Genomic DNA, 8,002 nt, shown 5'->3' with positions numbered 1-8,002 from the left:
AACGTTTAGAATAATATGAATGGGTCTGGAGGACATTATGCTAAGTGAAATAAACCAGCCACAGAAAGACAAATACTGCATGATCTTATTTACATGTGGAATCTAAAATAGTTGAACTCATAGAAGCAGAGAGTATAATGGTGGTTGCTAGGGACTGGAGGAGCAAAATATGGAGAAGTTGGTCAAAGGGTACAAAGTTTCAGTTATGCAAGATGAATAAGTTCTGGAGATCTAATACACAGCAATAGGACTATAGTTAACAATACTGTATTATATACTAAAATTTGTTTAGAGGGTAGATCTTAAGTGTTCTCACCACACACACACGTGTGTGCACACACACACACACAAGAAAATAGTAACCATGTGAGGTGATGGATATGCTTCTGAGCTTGAGTGTGGTGATTATTTCACAATGTACACATACATCAAAATATGTACACCTTACCTCTATACAATTTTTATTTTACCTCAATAAAGTTAGGGGAAAGTTTTTCTTTTCTTTTGTTTTTTATTGGCTTAAAACAACACAAATTTATTATCTCACAAGTTTCATGTTTCAATTGCCTGGACATGGGTAGCTGTGTCCTCTGCTCAGGGTGCCCCCCAACACCCCAGAGGAAATCAAGGTATTAGCTGGAGGTATGATCTCATCTGGAGTTCAGGATTCTCTTCCAAGCTCACTACTTTTAGGCAGAATTCAGTTTCTTGCAGTTAGGAGACTGATGTCCTCAGCAACTAGAGGCTGCCCCCATTCTCTGCCACATGGTGGTTTGTTTCTTCAAAGTCACCAAGAATGTAGTTGCTGATGCTTCTCTCTGCCTTACTTCTTCCATCTCTGCCTTCTAAATCCTTTTATAAAGAGCTCACCTCACTAGGTCAGGCCCTCCCAGGATAGTCTCTTTTTGTTTATTTATTTTTAATTTTGAGACTTTGTATATACACGTTTCCCCTGTTATTTGAAAATAGAGAATTCCTATGAAAATTGTAATAAGCTGAAATTATGTAAATCAAAATTTAGGATACCTCTTGCTAATGGATGCACAAAATAAATCAGGGTAAAGCATAGATGCTCACATTCACAGTTCAAATCTTGATGCTGAGATTCTGAGTTCAGTTCCTGGGGAAGGAGCTTGGTGGGGTCATTCTCACTGCTCAGGATGTGCACTGCCTCTATAATTGCTCAGCTCATGCAAAACATGTGATGAATGCTATTTTCATTTTTCATCTTTTTTCATAAAAGTAAAATCCTCTTTGGATTTCTTTTGGTTAACATAAACATGTACTAATGTAGGTCTTTTGTAAAAGCTAATTGGCATAAAGTGAACTTGCGAAAAACGAGAGATACCTGTATTATTTTTAAGAGCAGTTTTAGGTTCACAGAAATATTGAGAGGATGGTACAGAGATTTCCTATATACCCTCTGCCGTCACACATTCCCTATTATCAATCAACATCCCATATCAAAATGGTACATTTGTTATAATCAAACCTATATTGATTGATACATAAATGTATCAAACCATCGAGATGGACAGTGTACAATTTTTATTTGTCAATTATATCTCAATAAAGCTGGAAGCAAAAAATATATTTTTCTTTAGTGTTTACCAAAATGCTTAAAGAATGCATTCAACAAGAAATATGAAATTCACAGAATTTTTTATAATAAATTTTCATTCCATTAATTTTTTACTGCATTTCAACAGCATTGTCATATTCCTGGCCCTTCAAATTTTTTCTATAGTTTTATCTAGATAAAGGTTGTGTAAGTAATTTACATAAAAGTGTGTAATCCTGCTCCTGTTTTGCTATCTTATTAGGCAAAATTCTTCAAATTATTCTCATAGGGAACCGTTTGAGTTTTAGAAGTTGTAAGTCTAATACTAATTGCTATCTCCTTCACATCACTTTACTCAGGACCTGTATCTAAAAAATTGAGTAGTATTTAGAATTTCTCACATTTCCATTATGACAATATATCACATCTGCTGTTATTTAAATTATTAACTTTTGTAATTTATTCCCTGCATAATATGTTATATTATTTGTTGCTGATGTTCGTATTCTGTACAAATGTTTTCTTGTACAATCATCAAATTTTGCTATGGTTTCTTCCCTGAATTGGTTATGTATTGTTTTGTAACAACAACATAATTTCAGTGTTATACAAAGATAATCATTTTTGGTTGTTGTTGTGCTGGTGACTATGAATTTGCTGGGGGAAGTTAGTCTAACTCACGCTCAGCTGCCTGGCTCTTGTATCCACATCCTCACACATCTGCAGATTGGCTGTGGTTGGATGATCTAGGGCAGTCCTGGGTCTGACTAGATTGGTTGGAGTGGCTCTGTACCATATCCTCTCATCCTCTTCTCAAGGCCAGAGGGCTAATCTGGGAATTCTTTTGCTGGTGAAGGCAGAAATGCAAGAGAGTGTCAGATGGAAGAGTAAGACGCGGAGATCACTCTCTTCCCCACAGATACGCCAGAAATACATCTACACGTGGAACGACTCCTACAGAACACATACTGAATGCTGGCAGAAGACCTCAGACCTCCCAAAAGGCAAGAAAGTCCCCACGTACCTGGGTAGGGCAAAAGAAAAAAGAATAAACAGAGAGAAAAGGATAGGGACGGGACCTGCACCAGCGGGAGGGAGCTGCGAAGGAGGAAAGGTTTCCTCACACTATGACGGCCCTTCGCGGGCGGGGACTGCGGATGGCGGAGCGGGGAAGCTTCGGAGTCGCGGAGGAGAGCACAGCAACAGGGGTGCAGAGGGCAAAGCGGAGAGATTCCTGCCCAGAGGATCGGTGCGGACTAGAACTCACCAGCCCGAGAGGCTTGTCTGCTCCCCCGCCGGGGCAGGTGGGGCTGGGAGCTGAGGCTCGGGCTTCAGTCGGAGCGCAGGGAGAGGACTGGGGTGGGCGGCGTGAACACAGCCCGCAGGGGGTTAGTGCACCACTGCTAGCCGGGAGGGAGTCCAGGGAAAAGTCTGGACCTGCCTAAGAGGCAAGAGACTTTTTCTTCCCTCTTTGTTTCCTGGTGCGCGAGGAGAGGGGGTTAAGAGCTCTGCTTAAAAGGAGCTCCAGAGATGGGGGCGAGCCGCGGCTAAAAGCACGGACCCCAGAGACGGGCAGGAGACGCTAAGGCTGCTGCTGCCGCTACCAAGAAGCCTGTGTGCGAGCACAGGGCACTAACCACACCCCCCTTCCAGGGAGCCTGTGTAGCCCGCCACTGCCAAAGTCCCGGGATCCAGGGACAACTTCCCCGGGAGAACGCAGGGCGCGCCTCAGGCTGCTGTAACTTCATGCTGGCCTCTGCCACCGCAGGCTCGCCCCGCACTCTGTACCCCTCCCTACCCCCGGCCTGAGTGAGCCAGAGTCCCCAAAGCAGCTGCTCCTTTAACCGTGTCCTGTCTGAGTGAAGAACAGACGTCCTCTGGTGACCTACATGCAGAGGCGGGGCCAAATCCGAAGCTGAGCCCCTGGGAGCTGTGAGAACAAACAAGAGAATCAAATAAAGAGGAAATAGGCAGTCTACCTGAAAAAGAACTCAGAATAATGATAGTAAAGATGATCCAAAATCTTGGAAATAGAATAGACAAAATGCAAGAAACATTTAACAAGGACCTAGAAGAACTAAAGATGAAACAAACAACGATGAACAACACAATAAATGAAATTAAAAATACTCTAGATGGTATCAATAGCAGAATAACTGAGGCAGAAGAATGGATAAGTGACCTGGAAGATAATATAGTGGAAATAACTACTGCAGAGCAGAATAAAGAAAAAAGAATGAAAAGAACTGAGGACAGTCTCAGTGACCTCAGGGACAACATTAAATGCACCAAAATTCGAATTATATATAGAAGAGGAAAAGAAAGGGACTAAGATAATTGTATCAAGTATCTTTTCTGACCACAACGCCATGAGACTAGATATCAATTACAGGAAAACATCTGTAAAAAATACAAACACATGGAGGCTAAACAATACACTACTTAATAATGAAGTGATCACTGAAGAAATCAAAGAGGAAATTAAAAAGTAACTAGAAATAAATGAAAATGAAGACACGACGACCCAAAACATATGGGTTACAGCAAAAGAAGTTCTAAGAGGGAAGTTTAGAGCAACACAATCCTACCTTAAGAAACAGGAAACATCTTGAATAAACAACCTAACCTTGCACCTCAAGCAATTAGAGAAAGAAGAACAAAAAAACCCCAAAGCTAGCAGAAGGAAAGAAATCATAAAAATCAGATCAGAAATAAATGAAAAAGAAATGAAGGAAACGATAGCAAAGATCAATAAAACTAAAAGCTGGTTCTTTGAGAAGATAAACAAAATAGATAAACCACTAGCCAGACTCATCAAGAAAAAAAGGGAGAAGACTCAAATCAATAGAATTAGAAATGAAAAAGGAGAAGTAACAACTGACACTGCAGAAATAAAAAAAATCATGAGAGATTACTACAAGCAACTCTATGCCAATAAAATGGACAATCTGGAAGAAATGGACAAATTCTTAGAAATGCACAACCTGCCAAGACTGAATCAGGAAGAAATAGAAAATATGAACAGACCAATCACAAGCACTGAAATTGAAACTGTGATTAAAAATCTTCCAACAAACAAAAGCCCAGGACCAGATGGCTTCACAGGTGAATTCTATCAAACGTTTAGAGAAGAGCTAACACCTATCCTTCTCGAACTCTTCCAAAATATAGCAGAGGGAGGAACACTCCCAAATTCCTTCTACGAGGCCACCATCACCTTGATACCAAAACCAGACAAGGATGTCACAAAGAAAGAAAACTACAGGCAAATATCACTGATGAACATAGATGCAAAAATCCTCAACAAAATACTAGCAAACAGAATCCAACAGCACATTAAAAGGATCATACACCATGATCAAGTGGGGTTTATTCCAGGAATGCAAGGATTCTTCAATATACGCAAATCAATCAACGTGATAAACCATATTAACAAACTGAAGGAGAAAAATCATATGATCATCTCAATAGATGCAGAGAAAGCTTTTGACAAAATTCAACACCAATTTATGACAAAAACCGTGCAGAAAGTAGGCATAGAGGGAACTTTCCTCAACATAATAAAGTTCATATATGAAAAACACACAGCCAACATCGTCCTCCATGGTGAAAAACTGAAAGCATTTCCACTAAGATCAGGAACAAGACAAGGTTGCCCACTCTCACCACTCTTATTCAACATAGTTTTGGAAGTTTTAGCCACAGCAATCAGAGAAGAAAAGGAAATAAAAGGAATCCAAATCGGAAAAGAGCAAGTAAAGCTGTCACTGTAGAGAATCCTAAAGATGCTACCAGAAAAGTACTAGAGCTAATCATGCAAAGGAAACAATAAACAAGACCAAAAGACAGCCCTCAGAATGGGAGAAAATATTTGCAAATGAAGCAACTGACAAAGGATTAATTTCCAAACTTTACAAGCAGTTCATGCAGCTCAATAACAAAAAAACAAGAAACCCAATCCAAAAATGGGCAGACCTAAATAGACATTTCTCCCAAGAAGATAAACATACTGCCAACAAACACATGAAAGAATGCTGAACATCATTAGTCATTAGAGAGTTGCAAATCGAAACTACAATGAGATATCATCTCACACCAGTCAGAATGGCCATCATCAAAATATCTAGAAACAATAAATGTTGGAGAGGGTGTGGAGAAAAGGGAACACTCTTGCACTGCTGGTGGGAATGTGAATTAGTACAGCCACTATGGAGAACAGTATGCAGGTTCCTTAAAAAACTACAAATAGAGCTACCATATGACCTAGCAATCCCACTACTGGGCATATACCCTGAGAAAACCATAATTCAAAAAGAGTCATGGGGCTTCCCTGGTGGCGCAGTGGTTGAGAGTCCGCCTGCCGATGCTAGGGGACACGGGTTCGTACCCCGGTCCGGGAAGATCCCACATGCTGCGGGGCGGCTGGGCCCGCGAGCCATGGCTGCTGAGCCTGCGTGTCCGGATCCTGTTGCTCCACAACAGGAGAGGCCACAGCAGTGAGAGCCCCGCGTACCAAAAAGAGTCATGTACCAAAATATTCATTGCAGCTCTATTTACAATAGCCTGGAGATGGAAACAACTTAAGTGTCCATCATCGGATGAATGGATAAAGAAGATGTGGCAATGGAATATTATTCAGCCATAAAGAGAAACGAAATTGAGCTATTTGTGATGAGGTGGATAGACCTAGAGTCTGTCATGCCGAGTGAAGTAAGTCAGAAAGAGAAAGACAAATACTGTATGCTAACACATATATATGTAATCTAAGAAAAAAAAAAATGTCATGAAGAACCTAGGGGTAAGACAGGAATAAAGACACAGTCCTACTAGAGAATGGACTTGAGGATATGGGTAGGGGGAAGGGTAAGATGTGACAAAGCGAGAGAGTGGCATGGACATATATACACTACCAAACGTAAAATAGATAGCTAGTGGGAAGCAGCCGCATAGCACAGGGAGAGAAGTTTGGTGCTTTGTGACCTCCTGGAGGGGTGGGATAAGGAAGGTGAGAGGGAGGGAGACGCAATAGGGAAGAGATATGGGAACATATATATATGTATAACTGATCCACTTTGTTATAAAGCAGAAATTAACACACCATTGTAAAGCAATTATACTCCAATAAAGATGTAAAAAAATTAAAATAAATAAATAAATAAAAAAGAATATGTGATAATTATTGCCAACATTTTTAACCATCTCATTCTTCAGTTTATTCTTTTCCCATCTCTAAAATGTCTTCATTCTAGAAAAAACATGCAGAATCTTGAGGATAAAAAAAGCAGCAAAATCAAGTGACATTTTTTAATATTTGGACTAATTTTTGTGGAGTAAGTTATTGAAACTTTCCTGCTTGCAATGTCTTTTGAGAAGACTTGTCTTCTAGTTGAATATTATAGTTACATGGTCATGTATCCAGGACAGGAGAAAGTACATTTGGTGTAAATAGGTTTTTTTCCTTTCCATTTTTCTTGAAATTCATTAGATTTGGCTAATATGGAAGTAAAGGGTAAATTTATATCTTGCTCTATCAGTAGCACATCTGTGCTACAGTTTGCAGATAGTAATAGCTCTGAATTTTTTCTTTTTTTCAGGCATTTCAACAAATTTCTCCAAAATTTTATATAATGGCACAGAATAATATTATTATAGTTCTATTCTAACAGGTCTGTTTTTCTTTAATCCTGACATCTATGATGAAATAGTAAAATAAATCAGTATTTCATCTTAAATTTTATAGTATTTCAAAATAATATTCATCATTTTTAAATTTGAAAGCAGTTATATTTAAAATAATGAAATAATAAGAGCAACCAAAAAATTGCTGCGTTATACTAGCCAAACCATTACAAAGAATCCCTACTATATCTACATAATGATATATATACCTAAGTTGTTAAATAGTAGTTTGTATTATGCAAGCACTTGTATATTTAATTTTAAAACTCAGCAATGTAATTATCACACAAAGTAAAAGAATATATGAGCTACAATATGAAATATCAAATTTAGCCACTTTGCTAAAACAATGGAGACTTTAAACATTTTTGTTTTTTTTTTTTGGCCGCACTTCGTGGCTTGTAGAATCTTAGTTCCCTGACCTGGGATTGAACCCGGGCCACCACAGTGAATGCACCGAGTCCTAGCCACTGCACCTCCAGGGAATTCCCTAAACTTTTTTTGCGGTACGCAGGCCTCTCACCGTTGTGGCCTCTCCCCTTGCGGAGCACAGGCTCCGGACGCGCAGGCTGAGCGGCCATGGTTCATGGGCCCAGCCGCTCCACAGCATGTGGGATCTTCCCGGACCGGCGCACGAACCCGTGTCCCCTGCATCGGCAGGTGGACTCTCAACCACTGCGCTACCAGGGAAGCCCCTAAACATGTTTTTTTTAAGATACAGTGATTAATATATTAACTTAAAATGTAATTCCTTTGTTCAGA

Source organism: Neophocaena asiaeorientalis, unplaced genomic scaffold (assembly GCF_003031525.2).
Source record: "Neophocaena asiaeorientalis asiaeorientalis breed wild unplaced genomic scaffold, Neophocaena_asiaeorientalis_V1.1 scaffold938, whole genome shotgun sequence".
Lineage (NCBI taxonomy): Eukaryota > Metazoa > Chordata > Mammalia > Artiodactyla > Phocoenidae > Neophocaena > Neophocaena asiaeorientalis.
The sequence above is the reverse complement of the archived record's forward strand: the minus strand, read 5'-3'. Positions refer to the sequence as shown.